Consider the following 18,754-nt stretch of genomic DNA (forward strand, 5'->3'; position numbering starts at 1 on the left):
GCTACTAAATACTTTGCTGCAGATATTAAGTTTCCAGGTGTGGTTGAATTGACAACTCAGCTGCTAATACTTGAGAATATTCTTTGCCTCCCCTTGTGTCGAATCAATAAATTTGGGTTGAATACTCTACCCTCGAAAACTGTTGTGATCCCCTATACTTGTTAGTTATCAGCTGTGCAAGCTGCACGCTACCAGCAAGCCTTGCACCTCTACCACAGTCGCAAGGTTCATGCCCTAAGTTTTGAGGAAGGCGACCTTGTTCTTCGGCGTGTTCAGTCGGCCAAGAATTCCAACATGTTGACGCTGAAGTGGGAAGGCCCTTATCGGGTAATGTGACTCACCAGGCCTGGCACAGTCCGCCTAGAGACCGAAGATGGTATTTTAGTGAGCAACTCCTGGAACATCGAACATCTTCGTAAGTTTTACCCAGGAGGCGCGGTTGTCGGGCCTCCCGGCAAACCACCATTTGTACAAGCCTTGCCGGCAAGGCATGTAACCCTTTGTACAGAGCTAGGCACAGACCCTAAGCATAAATAAATGAAACGCTGGTGCCCTAAGTTTTAGCCTACATGCTAGGTTGAGTCTCTCTCTTTGTTAGGGTTGATAGTGCCCATCGGCAACTAACCCCTAGCATAGAGGTCGAGTGTGTGTCTTTCGGTCCTTTCCAGTCCTTTCTTTGGTTCGCAGGCTGCATAGGCGTTTCTGCCAAACAATTTAAGAGCAGGGAGACAAACCGACATCCTCAACCCCGGCAAGCCATTGCCAGGGGTTGCAGATTCAAGTATCCGACCATGGCAAGCCAAGGTTGCCGGGGGCTGCAGATCCAGATAAGTCTTTTATCTCCTGTTATGCATTTCCGTATGGGACTTGGATGTATGAGGCTTCGTTTGTTCCCGGGCCACCGTGCTCCCCCTTTCCTATGACAAAGAACTCGTCTTTGGGCCAGAACTTGGTTGTAGTTGAGGTGACAACTAAACAAACGAAGGTCCTAATCCTACTTCGCCCCTGCCTCCGCCAAGAGCGTGATTATGGTCGAGCTATGAAGTGGGAGGACGGCAAGGTCTGCTGCCTGGCAACAGTGCTTATCTTAAGATAACAAGGACTCGTTCCTTGGTGTGAGCCTTTCTCACGCACAAAAGAACCCGGCAAGCCCCCTTTTTGTAGGATCGAAAGTATGTCTATAGGGGGGTGATTAGACTACTTGACCAAATAAAAATCTAGCCTTTTCCCAATTTTAGTTCTTGGCAGATTTTAGCAACTTTGAACAAGTCAAGCAATCCTAACACAATTCAAGCAAGCATGCAAAGAGTATATGAGCAGCAGAAAGTAAAGCCTCCAACTTGCAAGAATGTAAAGGGAAGGGTTCGGAGGATTCAAACGCAATTGGAGACACAGATGTTTTTGTCGTGGTTCCGATAGGTAGTGCTATCGGACATCCACGTTGATGGAGACTTCAACCCACGAAGGGTAACGGTTGCGCGAGTCCACGGAGGGCTCCACCCATGAAGGGTCCACGAAGAAGCAACCTTGTCTATCCCACCATGGCCATCGCCCACGAAGGACATGCCTCACTAGCGATAGATCTTCACGAAGTAGGCGATCCCCTTGCCCTTACAAACTCCTTGGTTCAACTCCACAATCTTGTCGGAGGCTCCCAAGTGACACCTAGCCAATCTAGGAGACACCACTCTCCAAGAAGTAACAAATGGTGTGTTGATGATGAACTCCTTGCTCTTGTGCTTCAAATGATAGACTCCCCAACACTCAAATCTCTCTCACACGGGATATGAATTTGGTGAAAAGAGGATTTGAGTGGAAAGCAACTTGGGGAAGGCTAGAGATCAAGATTCATATGGTAGGAATGGAATATCTTGGTCTCAACACAAGTATAGGTGGTTCTCTCTCAGAAAATATAGGTTGGAAGTGTAGGTTTGTTCTGATGGCTCTCTCCACGAATGAAGAGGAGGTGGAGGGGTATATATAGCCTCCACACAAAATCTAACTGTTACATATAACTTTCCAAACTCGGTGGGACCGAATGGTTAAACTCGGTTGGACCGATTTAGCAAAGCTAGTGACCATTAGGGTTTTCGGTGGGACCGACATGCAACTCGGTAGGACTGATATGATTAGGGTTACGGCATAACGTAATCTCAGTGAGACCAATTACACAAACTCGGTGAGACCGATTTTGGTAATAAGCTAACCAGAGAGTTGGTCAGGTAAACTCGGTGGGACTGATCGCTCATTTCGGTGAGACCGTAACGGTACGAAGGGAAAACAGAGAGTTTACATTGCAATCTCGGTGGGACCAATCACTCATCTCGGTGAGACCGAAATGTTACGAAGGGAAACAGAGAGATTACAACCCCATCTCGGTGAGACCGAGATCCCTATCGGTGAGACCGATTTGCCTAGGGTTTGTGGCAGTGGCTATGACATTTGAAACTCGGTGGTGCCGGATAGAAAGAATTGGTGGGGCCGAGTTTGACTTTTGGTTTAGGTCATATGTGGATGTAAGAAAGTAGTTGAGGGTTTTGGAGCATATCACTAAGCATTTTGAGCAAGAACCTCATTAAGCAACACCTCATCCCTCCTTGATAGTATTGGCCTTTCCTATAGACTCAATGTGATCTTGGATCATAAAATAGAAAATGTAGAGTCTTGAGCTTTGAGCTTGAGCCAATCCTTTGTCCTTAGCATTTTGAGGGGTCCACTTTTCTCATCCATGTCATGCCAATCATTGAGCTTTCCTGAGATATTAATCTTGAAATAGCATTAGCCCGATGAGCTATATGTTAGGAATTACAAAAACCACCTAGGGATAGTTGCACTTTCAATCTCCCCCTTTTTGGTAATTGATGACAACATATAGATCAAAGCTTCGACAAATGATAATAGGAGTGAAAAACATTGTCGCTTTTGAGAAGTATGTGAAAAGCAAGAGCTCCCCCTAAATTTGTGCATAGTTTAAGATTTGCTTCGGACTGCAAATGCACAAAGAGTTAGGATCATGGGTTACTCTTCCATGTCACATACATCTTGATGGAGTGCTCAAAATGATAATAATTAAAATACATGCACTCATCACCAAGCAAAGTGAATGATCATATGGAATATAAAAAGGATAATGTCATCCAATAAGCATTAAGGTAGCATATGATCAAACACATGATTATCTAAGCAAGCACAAAGTATAAAGTATCTCAACCAAGCAAATAAACGAAGTTTAACCACCAAACAAAAAGAGAGAATAAAAAGCAACGCTCTCTCTCGAAGCCTATGATCTATACATTTTCTCCCCCTTTGGCAACAAGTTACCAAAAAGTTCATAAAAATGCATAGTGCTAGATCGACACTCAGGCTTGGTCTTCAGGTGGTGGTGTAGACAGAACTCCAAGAACGAAGGCATCAGTCGATGTAGATGGAGCTAGTGGAGTAGGTGCTGGAGCCGGTGGCACTGAAGCTGTAGCTGGTGCAGATGAAGTAGCTCTGGTGTCTGGAATAGGCATTGCAGCAGACCTTTGACCTCTGGGCACTCTAGCAAAAGCATCAGTGGTTGTCTTGCCCTTCTTCTCCTACACTTCATCCTGAAGTTTCTCAAGGACTGACTGGATCTTGGTGACCTTCACATTTAGGTCATAGAACTTCTACGCCACGATCCTCTCCAAGCTCTCCTGGTTTTGAGTCAGGGTAGCCAATACCTTCTCGATCCTCAGGGTGGAGGCAATCAAGTAGCCAAGCTGACCTTGCTTGCTCTTCAGAAGATACTGAGATGCTTCTTCAGTAGTTGGCATCCTTGCAGCCTTCTCAGTCGTTGCCTTCTCCTTCTTGGCTTGTGCGTGCACAGAAGATGGTTCATTTTCATCCATCACCACAGTGTTTTCCTCAAAGTCTGGGTAGATGGGAAGGTGCTCCTTGTCCAGCAGATATGTGCCAGTGCCCATCTTGGAGTTGATCAGATCCTGGATCTGTGCGGCATACCCACAACTCCTCTTCTGATCTGCAGCTGTCCTCTTTATGGTTTCCACAATTAGGCTCGTGACTTTGAACTTCTGTGGGACATCAAAGATGTGAAGCAAGTTAATTGCATGGCCTCTGATCATCTTGTGATCACCTGACTTTGGTAAGAGAGTGTGCCTGAGGATCCAGTTATAGTTGGCAAGCCTGACAGAAGGTAATGTATAGATCCAAACTTGTGTGTCTCAAGAGCAGCATCTGGGATCTCCTTGTACATGTGTGCCATGGTGTTGTGATCCTTCTTCTTCTTGGCATAGACATCCAAGTCATCTTCACTCTCTTCTGGGGCATTGATCAACTTAGCCCATTCTGCAACTATGGACTGGTACCTAGTACCTTCAGACATCCAAACAACCCTTCCATCTGGGTAGAAGTGAGCTGTGGAGTAGAACTACATGATGAGCTCATCATTCCATTTTGTGAGCTTTTGAGCCACAAACTCATCAACTCCACACGCCTTGAAGCTGTCGTATACACCAAGGAAGTGATCCTCATTTTCCTCAATGAATGACCAATCGACTCATCTCATGTCACACACTATGGGCTTCTTGTCAAGCAAGATGGTCTCATAGAATTCTTGTTGTTCCTTTGTATGGAACCTGTAGTCCACAACAGTCCTTCTCCTGGTGGCATATGGATCAGACTCTCTCCGTAGCCTTAGACCAAAGTCCTTCCTGACTTTCATGTTCTCTGCAACTCGATGAGCATCTTTGTGATCTGGAATTTTTGGCTTCAATTTCCTCAAGACAACAGAATCATCTTCTTCTTCCATTGCAGCTTCAGGCATTGGGGCCTTGTTCTTCTCTGCTGCTGGGATGTTCCTGGTGTTCCTCTTGGGTGTAGTTGTGCATTTTGGAGCAACTGGCTTAGGAGTTCCTTTGGGCTTAGATGGAGCAGCCCCTGATCTTATGGCATCTCCCATAAGATTTTGAGCTTTGGGTGCTGGTGCTGCATCCTCTTCCTCTTCTTTAGAGTCTTTCATGATTGAAGATCTCCCAAGCACTCTGGCAGTGGTCTTCTTGACCCTTTCCTTCCTTTTCTTTTCTGCCACAACCTGCTCTTTGGGTGCAGATCCCAAAGTCTCTTGAGTAGATGTTCTGGCTTTAGACATTGGAGCTCTCTTGGCAGGAACCTTTTGCTTCATCCCTGGCTTGGTGGCAGCAGCTGTGCCATATTACTTTTTGAGCACTTTCCTCTTTGAGGTGGTTTCTTCTTCCTCAGCCACATAGTCCTCATCCTCTGACTCTGAGGTTCTTGTCTTGCTGGCCCTTGTGGCAGCCATTGGCAGATTGTTGGGTGTGCTCCTGCTTCCATCATCTGAGCTACTAGAGGGACTGGTGCCCTCACTCACGTGAACCTGTTCCTCAGACTTGTTCTGACTGTCACTCTGATCTGACATGATGCAAACACTCACATCAGACCCTGTGAATATATTATAGATGAGGTAGAGTGGATGAGCATCACAAAGTACAGAGGTTTTTGCAAAAGAATTAGTTAAAAACTTAGTTTTAGTTTTCCACAGAAAGCATTTTGGATCTACCGATTTGCAAACTCGGTGATACCGAAGCAGTTTTTGGAACCTAAACTAGTGAAGTCGGTCAGACCGAATCACAGTTCGGTGGCACCGAGACTGCTAGGGTTTCACTAAGTGCTGAACTCGGTCACACCAATTTGCAATTCTCGGTCAGACCGAGAATCACATGTGCAATGGCCTGAGCCAAATTGGTGGAACCGATTTCATCAACTCGGTCGGTCCGAGATGGTTTCGGCAGAAACCTAATCCTAAATTTTCAATTCATGACTAAACTACGGAGTGTTTTCGATGGATAGAATGATCTCAATCGTGGCAAGATACATGGCAAAGCAATGTGCGGAGGAATCGGAGTTAGAACAGCACAAAGTTCAAGTCCATACCCTAGTTCGGCGATGAACTTGCTACGGCGGCAATGGCGGAGACGATCCCTTTGACGGCGGTGGAGACCAGCGACAGGAGGTGGCTGGCGACGAGGAGGATGATCCGGAGACCCAGGGAGGCAGAGCAGGGTAAGCGCGGGCGAGGAGGTTTGGAAAGTTTTCCAAAATTTGACCCGTGGATATATATAGCCCGACCCTGTTGGTGTGACCGAGTGGAACAACTCGGTGGCATCGAGATTCATAACTGCAAGCAGTTACTGAAACTCGATGTGACCGAAAAGTTCAAATCGGTTGCACCAAGATTGAAAACCTAGATCGACTTAGTGATCTTGGTATGATCAAAATGGATGAATCGGTCAGACCAAAACACACAAAGAAGTTTTGGTAGTTTACGTCTATGCCGAATCAGGGACTCCGAGTGCTCCTCACACAGAGTGGTTCGAATCTGACTTGATCAAACTTTGTGTTGCAGCATGAATAGAGTTTGAGACGAGAAAAGCATAGATAGCTAGAGAAGGTTCTTAGGCATTCTTGTCCATCCACTTGGCTAAAAGAAAAGGAAACCAATCAATCAAAACAACAAGTGGATGTCCTCGAATGAGTAAATTATGCAACCAACATGCTCACACAATAAAATGACAAATGAAATATGTGGCAACGCATGCACAAACAATTCTAGCATCTATGAAGCAACTGGCGATGACTAGGTCATCTATATATGAGTATATTGACTTAGGAGTCAAATGAGAACATTTGATCATAGGTCATACTCATCGTTTAAGAATAAGTGGAGTTACCACTTTTACATAAAGCGTTGTTGTGTTCAAACCATTAGAGTTGCTTTAACTCAATTCTTAGAGTAAAGCTCCCCCTAGATGTGATATCCCCCCTAAGAGGGATGAACTAACCTTGGGTTTTGTCGATGATGACTTCATGTAGGTGTTGAAGATGTGGATACTCTAAGTTGATGTAGATCATTCGGAGTTATCCTTTGGAGTGAGTTGCACTTTCAATACCTACACGGGTTAGTCCCACAAGGAACAAACAAGGATATCCATAGACATAGAGTGATGCACACACAAGATGATGTCTATGAGAGCATTAGGTTACCTTGTCCCTTGTCTTACCAACAAGAGGGTTTGTGACTCCTTGAACTAGTGCAAGATGTGGAAGTTGATTGCACTTGTTCTTGCCAAAATGATAAGAGTGAAGTATGTTGGCGGAGTCACCCTCAAGAACTCTCTAGTTATTCTTCTTCGGAATCCACACCATCTTGATGGGAATCCTCGGAGTTGTAGTTGTACTTGATGAAGTGGAACTTGATGTAGTCTTGGGAACCCACTTGACCAAGGCCTTAGGAGCTTCTTCAAATGCATCAATTTCCTCTTGAAGCTTGTCCTTGCCTTTTTGCTTGTGGTTTTGTGGTGGAAGATCATCTTGAGCTTGTGTCCCTTTGAAAGAAGTAGGATCATACTTCTCTTGTTAAGGAACGAACTTCGTCTTGGGGTATTGATCTTCTTCCCACTCAACTCCATTGGCATTGAACTTTCGTTCAAAACCAATACATTGATTCTTCCGGTGCCTTCCTTGCTTGCGTACAATTTCCTCGAATTGCTTACTCCCGGCAAGGCTCTAGTAAACACCTTTCTCTATGATTCCCTTCAATAAGCTATTTTCTTGCTCAAGTGTAACTTGGCTAAGAGAATCATTGGTGGAATCAAGAGAACTACTAGAAGCAACAACATTGGATTTAGCATGATTATTGTTACTACTAGAGGAAGAATCCTTCTTGTTCTTGTTACTAGACTTGACTTGAGGCATGTAAGTGGATAAGAGTAAACGCTTGGCAATGTAAGAAGAACTTTTCTTGCTAAGATCATCATTGATTGCCTTTAAGAACTCATGCTCTTGCTCAAGATTGAGCTTCTCAAAACGTAATTTCTCATGAGTCCTTAAAATTTCTCGATGATCTCCTAAGATAGTTTCATGAGCTAACTTAAGAGTGTTTAGTTCTTTAGTTAGAGACTCAATCTTCTCCTTATCATTGTCATTTGTTTCATCTTGATTAGCATGATTAATTGACATTTCATCATAGTATTCATCACTAGAGTTGTCAACAAGTAAATCATCATCACCTAACAAGTCATCTTCATCACTATTGAAATCAACATAATCGGGGTGTGATACCTTTGGACCTTTGGCCATGAAGCATCTTCCAATTCCTTCATTTGGTGAATCAAATATGTCGTAGGAGTTGGTTGACACAAGTGCTAGACCGGCAACACCTTCATCTTGAGTATATTCGGAGTCGGAGTGATAGCTTCTCTCGGAGTGACTGTCGGAGTTGGAGCCGGATACCCATTCACCCACATGAGCTTGATGTCTTCATTTTGTGTAGCTCCTTGATGACTTGTCCTTCCTTTCTGAATCCTTGCTTCTCTGAGAGGGTCTTTGTTCATAACGATCATCCCTACTTCTTCTCTCCCTCGATGGTGATTCTTCTCTTCTTCTTCTTTTGGGAGAATCTTCTCTTCTCTTGTGGGGAGACGTACACTCATTGGAGTAGTGTCCGGGTCTTCCACAATTGTAGCAGTTTCGCTCTCGACTAGAAGATCTTTTGTCATTGTAGAACCTTGACTTGGAACTTCTCTCTTTGCTTCTATTCTTGTAGAACTTGTTGAAGTTCTTCACCATTAGGCTCAATTCTTCATTGAAGGTTTGTTTCTCACTTGATGATGTGGGAGCTTCACATGAGGCTTTGTAAGCACCATTTGACTTGTTATGGAGCTGCTCCTTATCCTTGAGTGACATCTCATGAGCAATAATTCTTCCAATGACTTTCGTTGGCTTGAGATCTTTGTAATTTGGCATCATTTGGATCAATGTGCATACGGTATCGTATTTTCCATCCAAGGCACCTAGGATCTTCTTGATGATGAATTTGTCGGTCATCTCTTCACCTCCTAAGCCGGCAATCTCATTTGTGATAAGAGCAAGCCTAGAGTACATTTCAGCGACACCTTCACCATCCTTCATTTTGAACTTGTCAAGTTGACTTTGAAGCACATCCAACTTGGATTCCTTGACGGAGTCGTTACCTTCATGCATATCAATCAAAGTATGCCAAATTTCCTTTGCATTCTCAAGACGGCTGATTTTGTTGAATTCTTCGGGACACAATCCGTTGAAGAGGATATCACAAGCTTGAGCATTGTATTGCAACATCTTCAACTCTTCCACGGTAGCTTCACGATTCGGTTCTCTCCCATCAAAGAATTCACCTTGCAAGCCAACACACAAAATAGCCCAAACGGCGGGGTTATGTCCAAGAATATGCATTTTCATCTTATGCTTCCAACTAGCAAAATTAGTACCATCAAAGTAAGGACCTCTACGGTGGTAATTTCCCTCGCTAGATGCCATTCTCTCCTAGGTTGTGAAACCAAGGCTATGACTTCCAAAAGCTATGAGAATCAATGCAAATGGAGACCAATGCTCTGATACCACTTGTAGGATCGAAAGTAAGTCTAGAGGGGGGTGATTAGACTACTTGACCAAATAAAAATCTAGCCTTTTCCCAATTTTAGTTCTTGGCAGATTTTAGCAACTTTGAACAAGTCAAGCAATCTTAACACAATTCAAGCAAGCATGCAAAGAGTATATGAGCAGCGGAAAGTAAAGCATGCAACTTGCAAGAATGTAAAGGGAAGGGTTTGGAGGATTCAAACGCAATTGGAGACACGAATATTTTGTCATGGTACCGATAGGTGGTGCTATCGTACATCACGTTTATGGAGACTTCAACGCACGAAGGGTAACGGTTGCGCGAGTCCAAGGAGGGCTCCACCCACGAAGGGTCCACGAAGAAGCAACCTTGTCTATCCCACCATGGCCATCGCCCACGAAGGACTTGCCTCACTAGCGGTAGATCTTCATGAAGTATGCGATCCCCTTGCCCTTTCAAACTCCTTGGTTCAATTCCACAATCTCGTCGGAGGCTCCCAAGTGACACCTAGCCAATCTAGGAGACACCACTCTCCAAGAAGTAACAAATGGTGTGTTGATGATGAACTCCTTGCTCTTGTGCTTCAAATGATAGACTCCCCAACACTCAACTCTCTCTCACAGGATATGAATTTGGTGGAAATAGGATTTGAGTGGAAAGCAACTTGGGGAAGGCTAGAGATCAAGATTCATATGGTAGGAATGGAATATCTTGGTCTCAACACAAGTGTAGGTGGTTCTCTCTCAGAAAATATAGGTTGGAAGTGTAGGTTTGTTCTGATGGCTCTCTCCATGAATGAAGAGGAGGTGGAGGGGTATATATAGCCTCCACACAAAATCTAACCGTTACATATAACTTTCCAAACTCGGTGGGACCGAATGGTTAAACTCGTTCGGACCGATTTAGCAAAGCTAGTGACCGTTAGGGTTTTCGGTGGGACCGACATGCAACTCGATAGGACCGATATAATTAGAGTTAGGGCATAACGTAATCTCGGTGAGATCGATTATGCAAACTCGGTGAGACCGATTTTGGTAATAAGCTAACCAGAGAGTTTGTCAAGTAAACTTGGTGGGACCGATCGCTCATTTCGGTGAGACCAAAACGTTACGAAGGGAAAACAGAGAGTTTACATTGCAATCTCGGTGGGACCGATCGCTCATCTCGGTGAGACCGAAATGTTACGAAGGGAAATAGAGAGATTACAACCCCATCTCGGTGAGACCGAGATCCCTATCGGTGAGACCGAGATCCCTATTGGTGAGACCGATTTGCCTAGGGTTTGTGGCAGTGGCTATGACATTTGAAACTCGGTGGCGCCAGATAGAAAGAATCGGTGGGTGTCAGTGTCAAAACCGGCGGATCTCGGGTAGGGGGTCCTGAACTGTGCGTCTAGGCCGGATGGTAACAGGAGACAGGGGACACTTTGTTTTACCCAGGTTCGGGCCCTCTCGATGGAGGTAATACCCTACTCCTGCTTGATTAATATTGATGATATGGGTAGTACAAGGGTAGATCTACCACGAGATAAAGGAGGCTAAACCCTAGAAGCTAGCCTATGGTATGATTGTTGTGTATGGAGTTGATTGCCTATGGACTACAACCCTCCGGTTTATATAGACACCGGATAGGGTTAGGGTTACACAGAGTCGGTTACAATGGTAGGAGATCTTGAATATCCGCATCGCCAAGCTTGCCTTCCACGCCAAGGAAAGTCCCATCCGGACACGGGACGAAGTCTTCAATCTTGTATCTTCATAGTCCAGGAGTCCGGCTGAAGGTATAGTCCGGCTACCCGAACACCCCCTAATTCAGGACTCCCTCAGTGGGGCCGAGTTTTACTTTTGGTTTAGGTCATATGTGGATGTGAGAAAGTAGTTGAGGGTTTTTGAGCATATCACGAAGCATTTTGAGTAAGAACCTCATTAAGCAACACCTCATCCCTCCTTGATAGTATTGGCTTTTCCTATAGACTCAATGTGATCTTGGATCACTAAAATAGAAAATATAGAGTCTTGAGCTTTGAGCTTGACTAATCCTTTGTCCTTAGCATTTTGAGGGGTCCACTTTTCTCATCCATGCCATGCCAATCATTGAGCTTTCCTGAGATATTAATATTGAAATAGCATTAGCTCAATGAGCTATATGTTGTTAGGAATTACCAAAACCACCTAGGGAGTGTTGCACTTTCACTTTTTCATTAATACGTTGCAAACAAGTACAACTCATACGGAATGTAAACATGATCAAGGGGATTACAAGGTGCGGCAGGTGAAGGCAAAAAGGAAGTGGCAGGGAACGCGCCGATGGAGAGCTTGATGAGGAAGACCCTCGGCAGGGTGTGTGGCTGAGGGAGGAGGGCGGCGCAGTCAGTCGGAGTCGGCGTCCTCCCACCTGACGCCCTCATTGCCGATGTTGCTATCCTCCTCGTCACTCCCGCTCAAGGAGGAGGTTTCGTCGTCAGTGGAGCTCTCCACGCAGCACCTTAAGTGAGTTCCCAAGTGCCCAAAAACCTTGACGGAGAGTAGGCCGTTCTCCATCAATTTGAAGTGGAGGACGAGCCCCTTCGACAGGCTATGGGCACGGGTGAAGGCTATCCACCCGCGACAGAGATACATGACATGAGGGGCAGGGAAGTCGACATCGACCTGCATGCCTCCATTCCCGCAGCCCCTCATATGCAGCCTCAAGGCTTGTAGCGGGTCGAGCTCCATCTCCCAAGCGAACGGAGTGGGGAGACGAAGGTGACCGTGCACTGGCTGGTGCATCCTGATGAAGAATTCGCGGGGCTGGTCTATGACATGGCCCTCCATTGGGGGAAGAGCCGCTGGCGGAGGTGCGACCGGTGCGCTGCCCCGTCCTCCTCTCCCCCGAGCGCCACGGCAGCCTCGGTCACGCCCCCTCCCTCTTCCTATCACGGCCGGCTCTGCCGCCACGAGCTCTTGGGGAGGGGGGACGCTGTCGAGGAGAGACTCTCGTCGCTGCCATCGGAGCACCGACACGCCCTCTCGCTATAGCGAAGGGATGGAAGGAGATGGATGTTGGAGGATTGAAGGGTACCATCCCCCTCCCCTTGTTATAAAGGGGCGGGGCTGGGGCTGGGGCTTGGCTGCCCCACTTAACCAATCCGGCCACTAGTGGCGCACGGAATAGGGACCGAACCGCTGCTCCAATCAACGGCGACCCGGTTTCTTGCCTCGCCATTAAGGCCCATGCCCTCCACGTCCGCCGCCTACCCTCCTTGGGGCATGGGGGACATGTGGTGAGCAGGCCAGAATCGAGAAGACAAGTGAAGCTACTGTTTTCCACCCCATGATCGTGGGGCGTGGGCGCCTTGAAAGCCATGACCCGAGTCCACTTAGTAAATGAGCCACGCCCCTGCATTTTCCTCTTTTTATGGGGAAGGCGCGGGCTGCCTCTTTACCATTTACCACGATGTGACGCAAGCGCGTCACAACCGCCCCATGCACGACCCCTACGTCACGCATTCTACACGAGTCGTGGGGAAGCGCAACTGGCGAGGGAGTTACTATGGTAAAACTACGCCGCAAGCGCGCCCGCGCACCATTCTGGGCCTAGCCCAATAACGCTCCGCGCTTATATGTGACCCAGGCCCGGGGGCTCCTGTCAGTGTACAAAAGTAGGGGTCCTTTTTGTACCCATTTACTTGTGCGCGGGTAGTTGCAGCCACACGCCTGCGGCCGCGCTTGGCAGGACAGAAGACAAAGGGCCTGCGAGGCCTGGATAGGAACCAAGAAACAAGACAACAGCAAGGCTCCTTGCCAAGGATGCCCACGAGGTCCCGGCAAGGCTCCTGCCAAAGATACCCACGAGGCCCCGACAAGACTCTTGCCGAGGGCGCCCACAAGGCCCCGGCAAGACCCTTGTCGGGAAGATCAGCAAGACCGCGACAAGGCCTTGCTGCCCCGTCGCCACCCCAGCTCAGCGGCCGACCCACCAACTAAGCAGGTACCCACGTGGCAGTACGTGGCTCCTAAGCCAACCAGTCAAGCACCTACATGGTGGCATGCAGATCTTTGTGAAGACCCTGCCACCACGCCAGCTCAGCAACCTACCAGCCTACATGGCGCTGCATGCCTTGTTGGCCTGGACGCGTGTTGGGGCAAGGCGAAGCAGGGACGGACGGGACGGGCTTCGTTACCGGCCTCGATAAAGCAAGAGGACACCTAAGTAGCGCATTTAATGTGTTTTGTCCCATGATGTCAGGCGATAAACTCGACTACTGTACAACTTCCACCTCCTGTGTGCCATAGTGGCAGCCCCTTTGACTATAAAAGGAGGCCCGCGGCGTACTGTGAGAGGATTCAGACTTTTTGGACCCTACACGCTTTGTAGCTAGTCCAAGAACACTAGATAAACACAAGCCAGCAGGAGTAGGGTACTACGCACGATTTGCGGCCTGAACCTGGATAAACTCCCCCCCGCATTGATCTTCTAAACCCGCTCTTTTTACAGCCCCACGCCCCAGGAACCGTAGTAGGGATTCCCTGTGATCCCATAGGTGTCGTTCCTGAACCCCAACATAAAGATTTTGTCAAATGATATGTTGAAAGGTTTCATGCTTCCTTGTCTTCAACCACCATGTTGTAGAGACGTGGTGATGTAGAGATTGCTCAAGATGTGAGTGATTTGCAATGTCATAGATTTTGATCCATCCAAGTACCTACAAGGGTTAGATAGCATGCAAGGGTGCATATATATATATATCCAAGACATATGATCATTATCATAAGAGAATTATAAAGGATTAGTCAAAGGCTCATGCCTTGCATGTATCCAAATGGCGTTTCTACTCCAAGTTTGAAGCATCAATGATGTTCAATTCACCTCTCAAACGGCAAAATACTTTCTCATCAAGCTATTTGGTGAATATATCTGCCAATTGCTGATCGGTACGAACATGCTTAAGATCAATGTCCCCTTTGCCCACATGATCTCGAATGAAATGATGACGAACTTCAATATGCTTAGTTCGAGAATGTTGCATGGGATTGTGAGCAATCTTAATAGAACTTTCATTATCACAAAGCAATGGAACATGTTTCACATATATCCCATAATCTTTAAGAGTTTGGGTCATCCAAAGTAATTGAGCACAACATGAACCGGCGGCAATGTATTCCGCTTCGGCGGTGGATAAGGATACCTAGTTTTGTTTCTTGGAGGACCAAGACACAAGAGATCTACCAAGAAATTGACAAGTACCCGAAGTGGATTTTCTATCAACCTTGTCACCAGCATAGTCTGAGTCGGAATAGCCAACAAGATCAAAAGAAGACCTCTTAGGATACCAAATGCCAAAATTTGGTGTATGAATTAGGTATCTCACTATCCTTTTCACAGCCTTAAGATGACATTCTTTGGGGGCCGCTTGATATCGTGCACACATGCACACACTTAGCATAATATCGGGACGGGAGGCACATAGATATAACAATGAACCAGTCATAGAACGATAAACCTTTTGGTCAACCAGTTTGCCATCCTTGGTCAAGTCAAGATGTCCACTAGTAGGCATGGGAGTTTTTATACCTTTGCTTTCTTGCATGTTGAACTTCTTGAATAAGTCCTTAGTATTCTTTGTTTGGGAAACAAAGGTACCCTCCTTAGTTTGCTTGATTTGCAAACCAAGGAAGAACTTGAGTTCACTCATCATAGACATCTCAAACTTCTCCGACATTAGCTTTCCCAACTTTTCACTAAAATTAGGGTTAGTCGAACGAAATATAATATCATCAACATAAATTTGGCACACAAATAATTTACCATTAACCCTTTTAGTAAAAAGAGTAGAATCAATTTTTCCAATCTCAAAGCCTTTCTCAATAAGGAACTTGCTCAAGCACTTATACCACGCTCTAGGAGCTTGTTTAAGACCATAAAGATCTTTGTGAAGTTTGTAAACATGATCGGGGTTCTTAGGATTAACAAAGCCGGGAGGTTGTTTAACATATACTTCCTCCTCAATTTCACCATTTATAAAAGCACTTTTAATGTACATTTGGTACAAGGTGATATCATGGTGATTAGCATAGGCAAGTAAGACGCGGATGGACTCAAGTCTAGCAACGGGGGCATATGTTTCACCATAGTCCATACCTTCGACTTGAGTATAGCCTTGGGCGACGAGACGGGCTTTGTTGCGAACGACTTGTCCATCTTCGTCTTGCTTGTTGTGAAACACCCATTTGGTACCGATGATGTTGTGGTTGTTGTCGGGCTTCTCGGCTGATGTCCACACTTGGTTTCTCTCAAAGTTGTGTAGCTCTTCATGCATGGCATTTATCCAATCCGGATCTTCCAATGCTTCTTCAACCTTCATGGGTTCAATGCTAGAGATGAATAAAAAATGTTCACAAAAATTTGCAAAACGAGTATTAGAGCGAGAGATTCTCCCGGTTTGGATGTCATTGAAGATTTGCTCGACGAGATGGTCTCTTGAGACTCTTGCTCGAACTCGTGAGAGCTTTTGCTTGGGTCGGGGTGGAACATCTTCTACATCATCTTTTTCTTCTTCTTGGCCTTCTTCATTATTGACGTTATCGTTCTCTTGTCTAGGTGGAGAAGGGGGTTGATGAGTTCCATCTTGGTGTACTTCCTCGTTATCTTGATCTTTCCATGTCCCACATGTGGATGCTTCCATGTCAATTCTTGGTTCACCTTGACGTGAGGTAGAAGCTTCCACTTGGACGGACGAGGTACTTTACTTCACCTCCGTTGGATGAATTTTGCCAATAGACAAGTCTTGGATTGCTTCCGAAGGTTCTTTGTCACCTACGTCAATTGGCAATTGTTCTACTTGCGAGCGGTTAGATTCATCAAACTTCACATCTACCGTTTCCTCGACCTTTCGAGTGAAATTGTTGCAGACACAGTAAGTGTGAGAGTTTGATCCATAACCAAGTAGGAATCACTCATGAGATCTTGGATAAAATTTAGAACGACGATGCTTATCAAGAATGTAGCACTTTGAGCCGAATACCAGAAAGTATCCAACTTGGGGTTTGTTACCGGTAAGAAGCTCGTATGTTGTCTTCCCGAGTAGCTTGTGAAGATACAAGCAATTTGTTGCATGACAAGGTATCTCAACTGCTTCCGCCCAAAAGTGTTTTGGCGTCTTATACTCATCAAGCATCGTTCTCACCATTTCAATAGGAGTCCGGTTCTTACTCTCAACAACTCCATTTTTTGGAGGCATGTACGTAGCCGAGAACTCATGTGAAATCCCTCCTTCGTCCAGAAAGGTATCCACATTTGCGTTCTTGAACTCCGTTCCATTGTCGCTTCGAACCTTGTTGATCTTCACTTCAACTTGATATTGGGCCTTCCTAGCAAAGATCTTGAAGATCTTTTGGACCTGCGATTTATCATCAAGAAAGAACACCCACATAAATCTTGAAGAATCATCAACTATAATTAGATCAAATGAGTTTCCACCGAGACTTTTGTAGGCATTGGGACCAAAGAGATCCATATGAAGTAGCTCGAGCGGTCTTCTCGTGGTCATAATGTTCTTCACAGGGTGACTTCCTCCAACTTGTTTTCCTGCTTGATAAGCACTGCACAATCTATCCTTGTCAAATATAACATCTTTCACTCTAAGGATATGGTCACCTTTAATTAGCTTATCAAGATTTCGCATGCCCACGTGACCTAATCTCCTATGCCACAACCAGCCTTTGGAGGATTTAGCAATTAAGCAAGTTCTAGGCTGAGCCTTTTTAGAGAAATCTACAATGTAAAGATCACCTCTACGTATACCGGTAAAGACCATATTGTGATTATCTCTACGAAACACTTGGCAATCTACTTCAGTAAATAGGACATTGAAGCCAAAGTCAGCAAGTCTAGATACGGAAAGTAAATTGTAGCCAAGATATTCAACGAGCATAACATTTTGTATGGAGCTATCATGTGAGATGGCCACCTTACCAAGGCCAACTACCTTACCCTTTGAGTTATCACCAAAGGTGACATACTTTTGAGGGCCGTCGTTTTCAGCAAGCTCACGAAACATATCCTTATCTCTGGTCATGTGATCGGTACATCCACTATCAAGAACCCATTCCTTTCCTCTAGCCATGTAGCCGCGAAGATTAGCCATAAGACCAAAGTGTCTCATAGACTCGTCGAGATCAAATTCACTATCATCATCCTTATCATAGTATCCTTGTTCAACATCGTCTTGTGATGGATCAATTCCTAGAGAGAGTGATTCATTAGATAAATGATCATCACAATAATCATCTTTATGAATTCTAGTGGCTTCGGAGATGATATTGCTAATGATTCCAACATCTCCTTTGGCACGCATGAGGTTAGTAAGCTCAAATAGACAATCACCAAACTTAGGATCATTGGAATTCATCTTACTCAAGGCAATGGACTTATGAAGAATTTCATCTAGGTTTTGCAAGGAATAGTTTGGAAATCTTTCCTCAAGAAATCTCCATATGGTGTAGGCACAATCAAGAGTAGGCAAGCAACCAAGCAAATTTCTAGGAAAACCTCTAGTGATAAGATTAACAGCTCTAAGGTTGTGAATCATGTCAATAGACTCATCAAGGGTAGGATGCAAAGGAACAACATGAGGTGCACAAGGGCTAGTAATGTACTTGTTCAAATGATATTCATTGAAAATCACAAGCATCTCATTTTTCCACTCATGAAAGAACTCTCCATCAAGTATAGGCACTCTACATCTAAGAATACCCAACGTAGACTCATCCACCTTCCTCCAATGGCGATTAAACCAAGGCAATGGAGACCAATGCTCTCATACCAATTGAAAGGATCGAGAAGAGGTGTCTAGAGGGGGGTGAATAGACTCTTAACAAATAAAATTGGCAATTTTTATTTTCTTCTAGTTAAGGTAGAGATTTAGAACAAGTTTCAACATTCACAATACATTTCAAGCAAGCATGACAAGAGTATATGAGCGGCGAAAAGTAAAGCACGCAAGTTCCAAGAATGTAAAGGGATGGGATTGGAGTGTGCAAACGCAATTGGAGGCACGAAGATTTTTGGCGTGGTTCCGATAGGTGGTGCTATCGTACATCCACGTTGATGGAGACTTCAACCCACAAAGGGTAACGGTTACGCGATTCCACGGAGGGATCCACCCACGAAGGGTCCATGAAGAAGCAACCTTGTCTATCCCACCATGGCCATCATCGATGAAGGACTTGCCTTGCTAGAGTAGATCTTCACAAACTAGGGGATCTCCTTGCCCTTAAAAACTCCTTGGTTCAACTCCACAATCTTGTTGGAGGCTCCCAAGTGACACCTAACCAA

The sequence above is a fragment of the Triticum urartu genome, chromosome 2A (genome assembly GCF_056163025.1).
Source record: "Triticum urartu cultivar PI428250 chromosome 2A, HENAU_Tu73, whole genome shotgun sequence".
In the NCBI taxonomy this organism is placed as follows: Eukaryota; Viridiplantae; Streptophyta; class Magnoliopsida; order Poales; family Poaceae; genus Triticum; species Triticum urartu.